We start from the raw sequence: 18,336 nt of genomic DNA on the forward strand, positions 1-18,336 counted from the left end.
TTCTGAGTTACTGAAATCATCATTCTTGATGACTGAGTACTCACCATCAGCAATGACTCTGCACCTCCCATTCTAATGATCAGATCTGCATGCATGCTAGACCTTTGGCTATTCTTAATTACCTCAGATCCAATCAGCCTTCTCTTATCCTTCATCAGCCCTGTAATTCAGCTAATTTCCAAGACCTTGTCCTCTTCACAAATCTTATTCTTCCACTGTCTCTCTTCTCACATGCTGGCCTTTTTGGATCTTGTCCTACAATTGCCACTTGCAGAATACTCTGCAACAAATAATGCTCCACATACTGGTTCCATTTGATTAGTAGCATTATTCAGTTAACTTTTTGTGCACATTTCCTTTGCCTCAAATGCCACCTTTTTATTCATTTAACCCCAAATTCTGCAAAGGGGAATAAATGTTATTTCAGTTCACTTGAAATACTATCTGTCTTGATTTCCAAAGCTGGGATTACTTCTGAGGTCAATCTTGATTTCTGTTCAACTGCCTCACAAATATAACTACCTGTTGCACGTGGAATCTTCGTTCCATCCCATACATCCTGAGCCAAATTACCTCTGTCCATAGGTTTTACAGATCACTGGTTCAAATGTTCCTTAGAAACTAGTTGCTGTGATTGCCTTAATCCTTTAGCAACATCTACTCTTTTGTCTCAGCCTTTTTTCCATTATAAAATTCATCTGCCACCTCAATTTCTTCTTCAACAACTGACATGACAAATATCACAATACACTTTCACCTTTACAGATAGTTCATGTTCAGAGGCAAGTGATCGTTCTCATCATGAGGATCAGATGCATATGCGACAGGCAGGTTGGTGAGGATGGGTCAAGTTTGTTTCTCCCTCTTACTGGTTGCCTCATTGCCTGCCAAAAACACAGTCTAGCACCAATATATCTGCAAGAGTGACCATTGCACAGTCCTTGTGGAGACGAAGTCCCACCTTTACAATTAGAATATTGTGTTGTGTGGCACCATTGTCACGCTAAATGAGACAAACATTGACCAGATCTAGGAACTCAAGACTGGATATCCAAGAGGCACTGTGGGCTGTCAGCAGCAGCAGAATCGTAGTCCAGGTATATCCACTCAACCATTACTATCAGCCCTTTGGATCAACACTGGCTTAATTGAGAGTGGCGGAGGACATGCCAGGGGCAGCACCAGGCATGCCTAAAAATGAGCAGTCAACCTGGTGAAGCTAAAATAAGACTATATGCATGCCAATCAGCATAAGCAACAAGTGACAGACAGAACTAAGTGATTCCACAACCAATAGATCAGATCTAAGGTCTGCAATCCTGTCACATCCAAGTGGTGGACAAATAAACAACTCACTGGAGAAGGAGGCTCCATAAATATCCCCATCCTCAATGACGGAAGAGCCCGGCACATCAGTGCAAAATGGCAGAAGCAGTCGTAACAATCTTTAGCCAGAAGTGTTGGTTTGATGATCCATGTTGTCGGCATCCATAAGTCCTCAGCATCACAGACGCCAGTCTTCAGCTAATTTGATTTACTCCATGTGATATCCAGAAACGGTTGAAGGCACGGGATACTGTAAAGGCAATGGACACTGACAAATTTTTGGCAATAATACAGAAGACTAGTGCTCCAGAATTTGCCATTGCCCTAGCCAAGCTCTTCCAGTACAGTTGTAACACTGGCATCCACACGACAATGTGGAAAATTGCCCAAGTATGTCCTGTACACAAAAAGCAGGACAAATCCAACCCAGCTAATTACCATCCCATGAGTCTACTCTCAATCATCAGTAAAGTGATGGAAAGTGCAAACAATAGTGCTATCAAGCTGAACCTGCTCAGCAATAGCCTGCTCAGTGACACCCAGTTTGAGTTCTGCCAGGGCCACTCAATTCCTGACTTCATTACAGCCTTGGTTTAAACATGAACAAAAGTGCAGAATTCCAGAAGTGAGGTGAGAGTGACAGCCCTTAACATCAAAGGTCACATTTGACTGCATTTGACATCAAGGAGTCCTAGCAAAACTGAAGTCAAAGGGAATCATGGGAAAAAGTCTCTGCTGGTTGGAGTCATACCTGAGACAAAAAAAAAAGGGTTGTGGGTTGCTGGAGATCAGTCAGCTGGCTCCAGGACATCCTACAGGAGTTCCTCAGGGTAGTGTCCCAGACCTAACCATTTTCAGTTGCTTCATCAACCACCTTCCCGCTGTCATAAAGTCAGAGTGGGGGTGTTTGCTCATGATTGCACAATGTTCAACATCATTTGTGACTCCTCAGATACTGTAGGAGTCCACGTCCAAATGCAGCAAGACTTAGATAAATATCTATGCTTGATCTGAAAAGTGTCAAGTGACATTCATGCAACACAAATGCCAGGCAATGACCATCTCCTATAAGAGACAATCTAACCACATTCAACAGTGTTACCATCACTGATGCCCCTACTATGAATATCCTGGAGGTTACCATGGACCAGAAACTAAGCTAGACCAATCATACAAATATAGTGCCTGCAACAGCAGATCAGAATAGGAATCCTGCAGCGAGTAACTCAGTAAAGCTCCTTAAGCAATACCTTTCAAGCCGAAAACCACAAACCATCTAAAAGAACAAGGGTATAAGGTACATGGAAACACCACCATCTACAAATTCCCCTCCAAGTTACTCACTATCGTGACTTGGAAATATATTGTTGTTCCTTCAGTGTCTTTGGGCCAAATGTTTGGAATTCACGGACTGCAATTCACCATCACCTTCTCGAAAGCAACTCAGGATGGACATGGACAACAGATGCTGGCCCAGCACAGCGATGCCCACATCCATGTGGAATTTTTTAAAAATTAGGCTAGACCAGTTAAGAATGGCAGATTTCCTCCCCGGGAGGACATTAAATACTCAGATAGAGGCCAGTGCAGGGGATATCGACTCCCGGAGTGTAGGCCAGTGCAGGGGAATCAAGTCCTGGAGGAAACTTACCTTGGAGCCGCTGAGAACTGGTGCGGGGCTAGTTGTTGGACTGGGGTCTGACCACATGTGGAAGCCCCTGCGCCGAGCTAGCGCAATGTAATGTTTATTTGTAATTTGTTTATCTGACAATAATATCTACCCGTTTAACTATGTCATATTTCAAACTTATACTATGAATCGCTAAAGTAATGCAACTACTTTTTCTTTTTTATTCCTCTTTTAGTGGACTTCTGTACTTGAGAACACGTGACAATAATGGATATTCTATTCTATTCTAATAGTTACATTTGGGCTAGATTTTTTTATTCAAGCTTTTTATAGAATTCAAATTTTACCTTCTACCATGATAGGATTCAAACCTATTGTCCCAGGACATTAGCCTGGGATAATAAGTTACTAGTCCAGTGACATTAGCACTATGGCACTGTGGTATGGTCAGCTCGCTGGCACAGCAAAGTCCACCACTTGTTGAGACTAATGGCCTACATACCTGGCATCATGCCAGTACCAAAATTCATCTACCACATTATTTTTGTGTGTGATGGGCAGAATGTCTTTTTGAATTGATGGTAGCCATTTGTCAGTAGAGAACATCCACGTTTTTTCTTTGAAGTAGCAGCATGAGACTGCAAGCATCAGCTGTTGCACCAATTTCAGATTCAGTTTCTCTTCCAGCATAATCCAATGTAGACTAAGCACCATCAGGGCCTTAGTCCCTTCCACAAGTTATATGATATAGAGTCAGCAGTAATTTGATTGGGGTAGCCATTATTCCATGAGGTAATTTTGAAAAGCCCTGTCTAGGCATCAAGTTTACTTGGTGAGCAGCTAGCGAGGGCCCAATTCACAAGGTTGCAGATATAACTGATCTTGCAACATTCAAAACCGAAGGTATCAAATATATATTGACCAGTGACCACAGAGGTGCAGCAGATTGTATTGGAAAGCTCATTAGCAGATTTCCCAACTTGAACATCAAGGAAAGGGAGCTGATTTAACTGTTCCATTTCAAAGATGAGATTAAGCAGAGGATGGAGTCTATTAAGATGTGTAACAAAATTCTTAGATACAGATGCAGATTCAAATCTGGCAAATGTCTTATCTATTTTATGACAGCAGGTCTCAATTGCCATGCAGTGTTGTACACCTTGATCTTCTTTAAGCATACAGTAATAAAAGGTTATGGACAGGAGAAGGCCATTTGGCCCATTGTATCCATGCTGGCTCTCTGCAAGAATAATTCAATCAGTTCGACTCCTCGGTCTGTCCTGTGTAGCTCCGCAAATTCTCTCTCAAGTGCGTATCAAATTTCTTTATGAAAACTATGATCAAACATATTTTCATGACACTGGAAATGCATTTAAGTTAATTGGTTGGTCAAACAAAGAACTCTATTCCACTTTAACTAATTAGGTAGATCACATGTTACCAATGGACCTCTTCAGCATCAACTGATGGGAGAAGGCTCTTGTGGTGCAGTGGTAGCATCACTTCCTCTGGAGCACGGCATGTGGTTCAAGTCCCATCTACCACAGAATTGTGCCATAACATGTCTGAACAAGATAACTAAAAATAACTACAAGCTCATGGCTCATGTTGTAAACTACTATCTGTATCTACATGGACTTTAGCTAGACTCTGCATGGTAGACTGGTTAGTAAAAAGTTAGATGACATGAGATTCAGGGAACGTTAGCCAATTGGATACAAAATTGGCTTGATGGTAGGAAACAGGATAGTGGCAGAAGGTTGTTTTTTGGAGGGGAAGCCTGTGACCAGAGGTGTTCCGCAGGGATCGGTGCTGGGTCCACTATTGTTTGTAATTATATAAATGATTTGGATGAGAATATAGGGAGCATGGTTAGTAAGTTTGCAGATGACAGCTAAATTGATGCTGTAGTGTACAGTGAAGAAGGTTATCTCAGAGTACAACAGAATCTTGATCAGCTGGGCCAATGGGTTGAAGAGTGGCAAATAGAATTTAATTTAGATAATTGCAAGGTGTTGCATTTTGGTAAGGCAAACCAGGACAGGACTTACACAATTAATGGTAGGTCCCTGGGGAGTGTAGTCAAACAGATAGGCCTAGGGGCGCAATTACATTGTTCCTTGAAATTGGCGTCTCAGATAGGGTGGTGAAAAAGGCGCACAGCATGCTTGCCTTCATTGGTTAGTGCACTGAGTATAGGAGTTGGGACATAATGCTGCTGCTGTACAGAACATTGGTGAGGTCACTTTTGGAGTACTGTGTACAGTCTGGTCACCCTGCTGTAGGAAGCATGTTATTAAATTGGACAGGGTGCAGAAGAGATCTACAAGGATGTTACTGGGACTGGAGGGTTTGAGTTATAAAGGAGAAGTTGGATAGGCTGGGACCTTTTTTCCCTGGAGCGTAGGAATTTCAGGGTGACATACAGAGGTTTAAAAAATCATGAGAGGCACAGATAAGGTGAATAGCAAAGGTTTTTTTTCCCCTAGGTTAGGGGAGTTTAAAACTAGAGGGACAGAAACAGAAATTGCTGGAAAGGCTCAACAGATCTGGCAACATCTGTGAAGAGAAATCAGAGTTAACGTTTGGATCTGGTGACTCTTTTATTTTTGTTCAAGGCTGGGCTACTTGTGCGGATCTGCACTTCATGCGATTATCATGCCAACCTAGTCAGAGCTAAGTGATCACTACTCCTTTGGAGGGGACAAAGAAATCAAAAGTGGCAAAATATTACAGCTTTACTTACCTGCAGTGAGTGGATGAGGAAGCGAAAGTATATTATTTTAACAAGATTTTAACTCCAAGGAAATACAGAACCTGCTGGTAGAATTTTTATTGTCACTTCCAAATTCTATTACTTTCTACAAAGTCATTCCAATAGCAATTATAAAGGACTCATACTTGAGCCACAGGAGGCAGGAAAGCTTCTGGGGGGAATCTTTTCATGGTGGGGGATAGGGCAGTAACACAGATCATCAGCCTGAAGTTATTTCAAGTTCTCAATGAGGTGAACTGAGGTGCCATATCAGCACATTAAATCAATAACCAGCATTAAAACAAAATTAGGTGAATTCCCAATTTAAAACATAAGACAATAAAACTTATTATAAACATACCAGTGCAGAGGGGAGGCGGTGATGTAATAGTTATTACTAGACTAGTAATTCAGAACGCTAATGTCATGTTTTGGACATGGGTTTGAATCCCACCAGGACAGATGGAGAAACTGGAATGCAATAAAAAGCTAGCCTAATTGTGACAATGAAAACACTACATCCGTCACTTCCAACATTTCCTCACTCTCCTGCCCAAGGTCCCAAGCACACCTTCCAGGTGAAGCAGCGTTTCACTTGCACTACTTTCAATCTAGTGTATTGCATTCGCTGCTCATAATGTGGTCTCCTTTACATTGGCAAGACCACATAGAGTCTAAGACTCACTTAACAGAACACCTCCGCTCTATCCATAGGAATGAGCCCAACTTCCCAGTAGCTTGCCATTTCAGTAAATCATTTGCTAACATTTCTGTTCTCATTCCAACAAAGCACAACGCAAGTTCAAGAAGCAGCACCTTACTTTTTGCTTTTACAACCGTGAGGTATTAATATTAAAATAGAGTAAGTTCAGAAACTCTCCGCATTATAACTGTTCTCCATTTTTCTTATATTCTCCATAACCCCACCTCCTTCCATAGCCTTGTCTTGCTTGTGTCTAGTTTACTTTGCACTCAGTAGGAAGGACCAATTCTCTTCCTTTCACACTTCAATTTTACATCTTTTTCTTTCCATCATCTATAATCCATTTGTCTTCTGTACTGGGAATCTGCCTCTGTCAAAAAGATATAAAATATTCTCCAAAACATTTCCGTTGTGAAGAGTCAGATCGGCCTCTAAATATTTACACTGTTGTTCTCTGCAGAGATGCTGCCAGACCTGCTGAGTTTCTAAAGCATTCTGTGTTTGATTCTGATTTCTAGCATCCACAGAATTTTACTTTTATTATGTAAACACTGTTCAGTGTCATAAAAATTCATCTGAATCACTGATGTCCTTTAAGAAATAAATCTCCCTTCCACACCTGGTATGGTCTACATAGGACTGCAGAACCACAGCAATGTGTTTGACTCTTAACCGCCCAATGGGTAATAAATGCTGGCCTCGCCATTGACAATCACATCCCATGAATAAATGTATCAGGCCACTAAAATTATCTCAAGATAGATTCATGTAGACGCCAAAGGAATGGCACTTGAGTTAAATGGTCAATTGGTATCACTTGTAAAAATTGCCTAGGTACCAGTTAGGGGTTGCGTTGTAGATTACAAGGTTTAAGTATATTAGCTGAAGATAACCTAATGGACCAAATAAAGAACGTTAAAATAAATTTGGCTGCTGGTCCAGGTGACATCCATTCATGGTTAAGTAAAGAAATGAGATGTGGGCTTTGCAAGTTTTTTGTCAACATCTTTAATAGCTCACTACAGTATGGAATTATTTATTTCAGATTGGCAAGAGGTTGATGTAATTTCTAAGCAAAAAGATAAGTCAGATGCCTGCAATTATCCACCCAAATTATTCTAACATTCATCATCAGCAGGGTTTGGAAGGGATCCCAAAAGTTGCATTTTATGCTGAACAAAGCACGCAACTCAGTTTCTGGAAAGGAAGATTGCAATTTGCTGGACCTTCTTTTTGGCGCAGGTTAACATTTAAGATACTCTCATTCATCGAGACTCTATATGTTGACAAACCATACACACATGGAATCATACCTTACACACAACTTCTCAGATAACAAAGGGCATAGGTTTAAGGTGAGAGGAAAAAGATTTAAAAGGGACCTGAGGGGCAATTTTTTCACACAGAGGGTGGTGTGCGTATGGAACGTACTGCTGGAGGAAGTAGTGGAAGCAGGTACAATCATAACATATAAAGGCATCTGATTGGGTACATGAGTAGGAAGTGTTCAGAGGGATATGGTCAAAATGTTGGCAAATGGGACGAGATCAGCTTAGGATAACTGGTCAGCGTAGACAGGTTGGACCAAAGGGTCTGTTTCTGTCCTGTATAACTATGACTCTATGATATGGATTAACAAGTGGTAAGTAACATTCACACCATACAAGTGCCAGGCAATGATCACCTTCAACAACAGAGAATCTAATCATCACCGCTTAGTTCAAAAATGGACAAAATATTCCAGAGGTTAGGTGAGAGTGACTGCTGTTGACATCAAGGCTGCATTGAGTGTGCATACAGGAGACGAGGCAAAACTAAACTCAATACGAATCGAGGGGGGTTGGGGGGAGCTCTCTGCTGGTTGAACTCATACCTGGCACAAAAGAAAATGGTTGTGATTGTTTGACGTCAGTCATCTCAGCTCCAGGACATTGTTGCAGGAGTTCCTGAAGGATACGCAACCATCTTCAGTGATATATGGTCATCATTAGACTTCATTCCAGACTCAGAAGTCACACGACAGCAGGTTATAGTCTAACAGGTTTATCTGAAATCACAAGCTTTTGCAGCATAGTCTCTTTGTCAGGCAATCAATGATTTCAAATAAACCTGTTCAACTATAACCTGGTATCGTGCGACTTCTGGCTTTGTTCACTCCAGTCCAACACTGGCATCTCCACATCAGTGATGAATTCACATTCCACCATTTGCCATGGTGGGATTCGAACCCAGTCCCTGGAACAGTAACTGGGTCTCTGGATCAACAGTCCAGTGATAACACCACTAGGCCATCTGCCCCTGCCCGAGTTGATGACTGCAGTAGTTTAAGAAAGTAGCTCACCACTACCTTCTCAAGGGCGACTTGGACAGGGCAATAAGAGTTTCCTCAGCCAGTGAAACTTGGTGCACGAACATAAATTAGCAGAAGTTGCCTCAAAGGATTAATCATGAGTTGCACTCATCTAGGCAGAAAGCTTTTATTCACAGTTGTGGATCTGGTTACCTTTCATCCTCCAAAGGGATCAGTGCTGCTTTCCCTTTGGTGATTATTTTCCTAAGTGATCCAAATATAAAAAAATGTTGAGATAATGGTCTGCAAGTTTGCCATTGGTTCAAAAATTTGTGCACGAACAAATTTCTGCAACCAAGTTTAGATGTAGGAAGGGAATGAGAATGTGCCAAACTCTGGCAAATGGTACTTAACCTTGTTCACACCAATATATTGCATATGGACAAGGCAAATACCAAGTATATTCATGTGGCTTCTCCATTTTCACATGAATTTGCTGAGTGCAGTACAAATGTTGGACACTGTTTAAAATCTACACAACTGTCCTTTTTTTGTGCTGAACTATATTCAATGATTAAGCTTGCAGTGATAATAAAAGGAGAGCATCAAGTTAATGTTTGGCACAAATAAGCAAATAAACAAGTACATTGATGATTTGAATTCAGAAACTCAAGCAAAGATTTTTCCTATCAAACCAGACTAGGCATGTGAGTGGAATAAAAGAAAGAAACTTAGAAATTACAGAATGTGTACAGAAGTTACTACAGTTTGGTAGACAGAAATATTCTATGGATGGCGCTGAAATTTGAAAGTTGGTGATGAGACAGAATCAAGATAGGGGACTGGCTGAAAAAAATGGAGTTCACATAGAAGATCGGACATAATCTCACTCAGAAACATAGTAGCAGTGAGGGACCACTTGGCCTACTCCTGTTCTCTGTGTTTACATTCTGAAACAGACTTCAGAATCCTAATAATTTTGATGCTAAAGATGTCCAACCAACCACAGAGCAGCAATCAGCAAAGCAATTGGAATAAAAACCGAAACAGCTGCGGATGCTGTAATTCAGGAACAAAAACAAAGTTGCTGGAAAAGCTCAGCAGGTCTGGCAGCATCTATGAAGGAGAAAACAGAGTTAACATTTCGGGTCCGATGACCCTTCCTCAGAACTGATGGTGGCTGGGAAAATGTCAGCTTATTTGCAGAAAATAGGGAGGTGGGTGGGGTAGGGAGTAAACGATAGGATACAGCCCAAAGTCAGAGAAAGACAGTTAGACAGACAAAGGAGTTGATAACGATCAGGCTGGGTGGGTGAATAGTTGTTAATGGGGACAGTTAGTGCCTAACAACAGGGGGTGTGTAATGGCAGGCTATATGGTAACAAGGCCTGGTCTGTGGGGTAGGAGGCTGGGACATGGGAGAGTTTAGGCCCTAAAATTATTGAACACAATATGGAGTCCAGAGGGCTGTAGGGTCCCCAAGCAGAAAATGAGGTGTTGCTCCTCCAGCTTGTGTTAGGCTTCGTTGGAACACTGCAGCAAGCCAGAGACAGAGATGTTGGCCAGGGAGCAGGGTGGTGTGTTGAAGTGGCAGACAACAGGTAGTTCAGGGTCTTTTTTGTGAGCAGAAACTACCTGTTGCCTGCTACTTCAATGCACCACCCTGCTCCCTACCCCAACCACCTCCCTATTTTCTGCATATAAAATTCTAGAATAATCTGACCCGGTCCCAACCCAAAACGTCAACTTTCCTGCTCCTCTGATGCTGCCTGGCCTGCTGCATTCCTGCAGCTCCACACTGTGTTAGTTCAAACAGTCAGATTTTTCTGGATGGTTGCATTAAGATGAGATGAATGTCCTTCCACAATAATATATACCTGTACATTCTATGATAGAATATTATTTATATACAGAATGCTCTACTGATGATTAATGATTATTACTTTCATCACAACAAAGGCTGGATTTTAATTTTTTAAATTAAATAAATAACTGACCTATTTTGGGAACTTTGGGATTTTGGGTTCTGATCAACTGAACAGTCTCAGGACAACATGCAAACAAAGGAGCAGGAGCTACATTGTACATATGCGTGTAGGTCCTTTGATCTTATACCATTACTTATACAGCTTGAGAAGAGAGAACTAATTGTACAGTCTAAGCAAGCAAAAGACAATAGGAGAAGCATTTTCTCAACAGCAGCATGGTATTCATGACAAATAAACAGAGAAGGAAGGCTACAAATTAGTGTTAATGGAAGTCAGCTAATAAGAGAGAAATTTCATTAACATATAAGAGAAAAGATTTTTATGACCTAGAGGCGCTTTCCATTATGACTCAATTAAGTAAAAGGGTAGAAAAAAAGCTATACAACAGTCGCATAAGAAACAAAACTGTGGAGGCTGTAAATCAGAGACAAAAACAAAAATTGCTGGAAAATTTCAGCAGGTCTGGCAGCACCTGTGGAGAGAAATCAGAGTTAACATTTTGAGTTCAATGACCCTTCTTCAGGACTCTTTTTTTTTTATTTTGTTTTACGAGCTCAATCATAGAATCATAGAATCCCTACAGTATGGAAACAGGCCCTTCGGCCCAACAAGTCAACACCGACCCTCAGAGCATCCCCCCCAAGACCCATCCCCCAATAACCCATCTAATCTACACATCCCTGAACACTATGGGCAATTTAGCATGGCCAATCCACCTAGCCTGCACATCTTTGGACTGTGGGAGGAAACCGGAGCACCCGAAGGAAAGGTGGAAGGGGACAATTTAAACCTATTTTTCCAGTAAAGGAATTGTACGTCCATGATAAAGAGGAGGCGGCTGGAGCCCACAGGCCCAGTTCTGAAGAAGTCACTGGACCTGAAACATTAACTCTGATTTCTCTGATTAGGTGCTGCCAGACTTGCTGAGTTTTTCCAGCAGTTTTTGGTTTTATTTGCGTATATGCTTTATACTCCGTTATCCACGATTGGCAGAACTCTGTAATACATACTAAACATGAATATGTGTTTTCGTTAATTAGCATCAGCATGAAAGTGAAAGCAATGTATGTGGTGCATCGGTAATGTCCCTACCCTTGAACAGGTTGATTAGAAAAGTAGATTAAATAAAAAAATTAAAGCAGACCTGTCTTCCCTGGGCTAGGACTAGCCTATGTAAACCAAGAGTAGTGGCTCCATTTTGGTGTTCAACAAAAAAGGATGTTCCTTTCCTGTTGGGTTTCCTGAGTTATTAGAAGGATAATAAATGCTTGCCTTATTGGTGAAGACCGCATCCCATGAAAGAATCTTTTCATTTTTAGAAAGGAAACATTTTCAAGACTATAGGGAAAGAGCTGAGAAGTGGGACTCACTGGCTAACAGAGGCAGCAGAGGTGCAAAAAAAAAGTGAAAGCAAACGGCCCTCATGTGGAGCATTGGTAGTGTCCGGACCCCTGGACCTGGAGGCCTGGTTTGAGTCCCACCTGCTCCAGAGGTGTGTAGTAACATCTCTGAACAGGTTGATTAGGAAAATATGTCAAACTCTATCAACTTAACTTGGGCCCTCTTATGGTACAGTGTTATTGTTCCTACCCAGCTGCATGGTGGCTCAGTGGTTAGCACTGCTACCTCACAGCAGCAGGGCCTTGGGTTCAATTCCAGTCTCGGGTCACTGTCTGTGTGGAGTTTGCATATTCTCCCTGTGTCTGCGTAGGTTTCCACCGGGTGCTCCGGTTTCCTCCCACAGTTCAAAGATGTGCAGATTAGGTGGATTGGCCATGTTAAATTGCCCATTTTGTTCAGGGATGTGCAGGCTAGGTAGATTAGCCATGGGAAATGCAGGGTGACAGGATAGGGTAGGGGGTGGATCTGGGTGGGATGCTCTTCAGTGTCGACTTGGCGGGCCAAATGGCTTGCCTCCACACTGTAGGGATTCTATGATTCTATTCTGTGATTCAACCCCTGAGGCAAGGAGGTCCTGGTTCAAGTCCCACCTGCTCCAGAGCTGTGTAATAATATCTCTGAAGAGCTGGATCAGAAATATCTGAAAATGAAAGCTTAACATTCTTGAGGCATATACATCTGTCTAAAAATATACATGAACCGACTTCTGGAAATTTTTTCTAGGGCTCGTGTGGCACAAGGCAGCATCTCTCTAACTTTGAATCTACCTTAGTTTAATAAAGAATTAGAAATCAATGTACCAGTTAAAAATGATCAATGTTAAAAGCTCTGAAAGAGCATAATGACCAATACAATGTACTTTGCTTGCACATAAAATTATTTTAATATATACAAGTGGGCCTCATTTCTCATTGAGAAAATTTCAGGCTGCGAACATTTTGAAGCATGTTTTCGTCAGTACCCACTGCTTATGGCATCATTTATAATGCAAAAAGTTGTAAATATTTAAAGATGCAAAACAATATCTTAGCATGTAAATACCTGAGTTTTGGAACCACGATTTGCAAATGAACCAAGTCAGTGAAAATTACTTCAAAAAGTTATCTGCTTTTTGTCCCCCCAAAGTTGATACAATATCTACTGTCCCAAAGGAGTTTGCAGGAGTTAAAACAAATAAGTATTTCATAATAACGAAATTGTCTTTTTCAAAATTTCTAGAGAATTTATCTAAAGACTCCAGCAAAGGCATAGGCTTACAGCAGTGTTACAGAGAAGGGGAAAGTCGAACCCTTCTGACAGAGAAACCGAAACACAAGCCCCAATTTGTTATTTTTGTTTTCTAATCATTTCGTGGGATGTGGGTGTTGCTGGCTGGCCAGCATTTCTTGCCCATCCCTAGTTGCCCTTGACAAGGTGGTGGTGAGCTGCCTTCTTGAACCACTGCATTCCTCCTGCTGTGGGTTGACCCACAATGCTATTAGGGAGGAAATTTCAGGATTTTGACCCAGCAACAGTGAAGGAACGGCGATATATTTCCAAGTCAGGATGGTGAGTGACTTGGAAGGGAACTTGGAAGTGGTGGTGTTCCCATATATCTGCTGCCCTTGTCCTTCTAGACGGAAGTAGTTGTGGGTTTGGAAGGTGCTGTCTGAGGATCTTTGGTGAATTTCTGTAGTACATCTTGTAGATTGTACACACTGCTGCTACTGAGCGTCGGTGGTGGAGGGAGTGAATGCTTGTGGGTGTAGTGCCAATCAAGCGGGCTGCTTTGTCCTGGATGGTGTCAAGCTTCTTGAGTGTTGTTGGGGCTGCACCCATCCAGGCAAGTGGGGAGTAATCCATCACACCCCTGACTTGTGCCTTGTAGATGGTGGACAGGCTTTGAGGAGTCAGGAGATGAGTTACTCGCTGCAGTATTCCCAGCTTCTGGCCTGCTGTTGTAGCCACTCTGTTAATGTGCTGAGTTCAGTTGAATTTCTGGTCAATGGTAACCCCCAGGATGTTGATAGTGGGGGATTCAGTGATGGTAACACCATTGAATGTCAAAGGGCGGTGGTTAGATTGTCTCTTACTGGTGATGGTCATAGCCTGGCATTTGAGTGGCGTGAATGTCACTTGCTACTTGTCAGCCCAAGCCTGGATATTGTCCAGATCGTGTTGCATTTGAACATGGACTGCTTCAGTATCTGAGGTGTTGTGAACGATGCTGAATATTGTGCAATCATCGGCGATCATCCCCACTTCTGACCTTATGATGGAGGGAAGGTCATTGATGAAGCAGCTGAAGATGTTGGGCCTAGGACACTACCCTGAGAAACTCCTGCAGGATGTCCTGGAGCTGAGATGATTGACCTCCCACAACCACAACCACAACCACAACCATCTTCCTCTGTGTCAGGTATGACTCCAACCACCGGAGCGTTTGCCCCCTGATACCCATTGATTCCAGTTTTGCTCGGGCTCCTGGATGCCACACTCGGTCGAATGCAGCCTTGATATCAAGGACTGTCAATCTCACCTCACCTCTGGAATTCAGCTCTTTTGTCCATGTTTGAATCAAGGCTGTAATGAGGTCAGGAGCTGAGTGGCCCTGGTAGAACCCAAACTGGGCGTCACTGAGCAGGTTATTGCTGAGCAGGTGCTGCTTGATAGCACTGTTGATGACACCTTCCATCACTTGACTGATGATCAAGAGGAGACTGATGGCCGGGTTGGATTTGTCCTGCTTTTTACGCGCAGGACATACTTGGGGAATTTTCCACATTGTCAGGTAGATACCAGTGTTGTAACTGTACTGGAACAGCTTGGCTAAGGGAGCTGCAAGTTCTGGAGCACACGTCTTCAGTACTATTGCCGGAATGCTGTCAGGGCTGGTACCCTTTGCAGTATTCAGTGTCTCCAACCGTTTCTTGATATCACGTGGAGTGAATCAAATTGGCTGAAGGTTGGTATCTGTAATGCTGGGGACCACTGGAGGAGGCCAAGATGGATCGTCTATTTGGCACTTCTAGCTGAAGATTGCTGTGAATGCTTCAGCCTCATCTTTTGCACTGATGTACTGGGCTCTTCCATCAGTGAGGATGGGAATATTTGTGGAGCCTCCTCCTCCAGTGAATTATTTAATTGTCCACCACCATTCACAAATGGATATGGCAGGACTGCAGAGCTTAGATCTGATCCATTGGTTGTGGGATTGCTTAGCTCTGACTATCACTTGCTGCTTTCACTGTTTGGCGTGCAAGTAGTTCTGTTTGGTGGCTTCACCAGGTTGACACCTCATCTTCAGGTATGCCTGGTGCTGCTCCTGGCATGCCTTCCTGCATTCTTCATTGAACCAGGGTTGATCTCCTGGTTTGATGGTAATGGTTGAGTGGAGGATATCCTGGGCCATGAGGTTACAGATTGTGTGGGAGTACAATTCTGCTGCTGTTGATGGCTCACAGCGCCTCATGGATGCCCAGTCTTGAGGTGCTAGATCTGTGCGAAGTCTGTCCCATTCAGCACGGTGACAGTGCCACACAAGACGTTGGAGGTTGTTCTCAATTTGAAGGCGGGACTTCGTCTCCACAAGGATTGTGCAATGGTCACTCTTACCGATACTGTCATGGACAGATGCAACTGCAGCAGGCAGATTGGTAAGGATGAAGTCAAGTATGTTTTTCCCTCTTGTTGGTTCCCTCACCACCTGCTGCAGACCCAGTCTAGTAGCTATGTCCTTTAGGAACCAACCAGTTCCATCAGTAGTACTGCTGCCGAGCCACTCTTGGTGGTGGACATTGAAATCCCCCACCCAGAGTACATTTTGTGCCCTTGCCATCCTCAGTGCTTCCTCTAAGTGTTGTTCAACATTGAGGAGTACTGATTCATCAGTTGAGGGAGGATGGTATGTGGTAATCAGCAGGAGGTTTCTTTGCCCATGTTTAACTTGAAGCCATGAGACTTCATGGGGTGCAGAGTCAATGTTGAGCACTACTAAAGCAACACCCTCCCGATTGTGTACCAGTGTGCGTCTGCTGTGTCTGTCCTGCCAGTGGGACAGGACACATCCAGGGATGGTGATGGTGGTGTCTGGGACATTGTCTGTGAGGTATGATTCTGTGAGCATGACTGTGTCAGTCTGTTGCTTGACTAGTCTGTGTGACAGCTCTCCCAATTTTGGCACTAACCCCCATATGTTAGTGAGGAGGACTTTGCATGGTCGACAAGGCTGTTTCTGCCGTTGTCTTTTCCGGTGCCTAGGTCGATGCCAAGTGAGCCATCCAGTTTTATTTCTTTGAGTCTCTGTAGAGATTGGTACAACTGAGTGGCTTCCTAGGCCATTTCAGAGGGCAGTTGAGAGTCAACCACTTTGCTGTGGTCTGGAGTCACATGTAGGCCAGACCAGATGAGGGTGGCAGATTTCCTCCCCGAAGGGCATTAGTGAACCAGATGGGTTTTTATAACAATCGGCAATGATTTCATGGTGATCAGTAGATTCTTAATTTCAGACTTTTTTTTAAATTCCAATTCCACCATCTGCCATGGTGGGATTTGAATCCGGGTCCCCAGAACATCAGCTGGGTTTCTGGATTAATAGTCAAGCGATAATACCACTAGGCCATTGCCACTATGGCAGGGAATAGAGGTTCCCTTCTTGTAATTAAACCCAAAACACCCAGAGAAGCTTGCCTCACCTTCATAATCTGTTAAAATGTGGTTAAATGAAAGAAAATCCCTGCTATCCTCTTTATAAGTAACAATTTATTTATTTAACCCTCACACAGTGAACAAATTAACAGACTTGTTAACAAACTGAACAATTTCCCCCCAGACTTCTAACTACACCCTAACTGGCCTAAATTCTACTGGAATGCTGTTCAAATCAACACAAGTCCCATTTATATAAACCCAATTAAAAGACAACAATAAATGAAGACTTAATCTCTCCAAATTCACACAGACGGTGTCATCTGGAACGCTCTGCCTTCTTTACACCACAAACGCCTTTCTTCTGCTAATTCTGCTACCATAAAACATAGAACAGTAGAGCACAGTACAGGCCCTTTGGAACACAATATTGTGCCAATCTATTGTCCCACTCTAATATCAGGGATGTTTTTCTCCGTAATTTCTTTGGTGAAGACTTTGAGCTAAAATGCTGTGGTACCTTTTTCAGATAGATGGTGCTTTCTTAGAGAAATTAGTGATTTCTTGAGAGAGCTTGGGGCATATTTCACAGATGGCGGACTTGCTTTCCCCTCAGATAACAGTTGGCTCTCAGCCTGATTTCCAAAAACCCTCATTTTATACAACACCCTGATGATATATCAATTTCTTATCATATGATTGGTTTCAGGTTGTCAAAACCATCAGTTTTAAATTCAATTGATTTTCTGAATCTAGGTGCTTGGTTTAAACTAATTGGCCAAATTCAAACTTATTGTCAAAACATCAAAACAAGACTGCCACCTGTAAGGCCTTTTGACACACTTGTTTCACTTTTTCAGGCTCTCTGTACAGTACGCACAAGTTCCAAGCACAGACAAAGCACAACTATTTTTTTAAAAGGGGTCACACACTGCTTTTCCTTCAATTCATGAGTATTCTATACAACTCCGTAACAAAGACATGTCCAGGACACAGCATTTTCAACGGAATCAAAAGCACTAAGACGGTCAGATAATGGAATGCTTCTCTCCCAGAACTCAACACAATGGAATAAAATAAAACTTGCACCTCCCAAGTTAAAATGTGGATGGTGTACATTGCACAAAAAGGGAGTCGTTCATTTGTAAAAAGACTGAAGCCTGACTAGGAGAGGATTTAATTTTTTAAAAAATGGAAAAACCAATGGCGACAGCATGGGGCTGACATTGCTGTACAATGGATTCCAGATGAAGCAATGCCTTAGCAAGGCCGATCCTGCTCTCACACTGCTTTTCAATGCAGAATGAGAATTAGGTTCCCTGATATCAATATTAACTACTAGTGATTTTATTCACATTTGATTTGTGGTGCCAGAACTTCCTATCCACTCCTGATGTTGTTCTTCCCCATTCTGAGATGAGTCCATACGTACATGCATTGAAACATCGGAAGTGGATCTTATACATTACATGTTCCACTCCTCTGATTTGATTTATTATTATCACATGTACTCAAATACAGTGAAAAGTATTGTTTTGCATTCTATCCAGATTTCGGCCTGAAACGTTGACTTTCCTGCTCCTCTGATGCTGTCTGACCTGCTGTGTTTTCCCAGCC

The 18,336-nt window shown here is 42.5% G+C and overlaps 1 protein-coding gene across 4 annotated transcripts in view; it reads right to left on the reverse strand.

The window, feature by feature from the left end:
* Nucleotides 1-18,336, reverse strand: part of afg1lb (AFG1 like ATPase b) — a 143,830-nt gene that overhangs the window by 68,183 nt on the left and 57,311 nt on the right. The window lies entirely within an intron of this gene.

Source organism: Rhincodon typus, chromosome 5 (genome assembly GCF_021869965.1).
Source record: "Rhincodon typus isolate 14 chromosome 5, sRhiTyp1.1, whole genome shotgun sequence".
Taxonomy (NCBI): Eukaryota; Metazoa; Chordata; class Chondrichthyes; order Orectolobiformes; family Rhincodontidae; genus Rhincodon; species Rhincodon typus.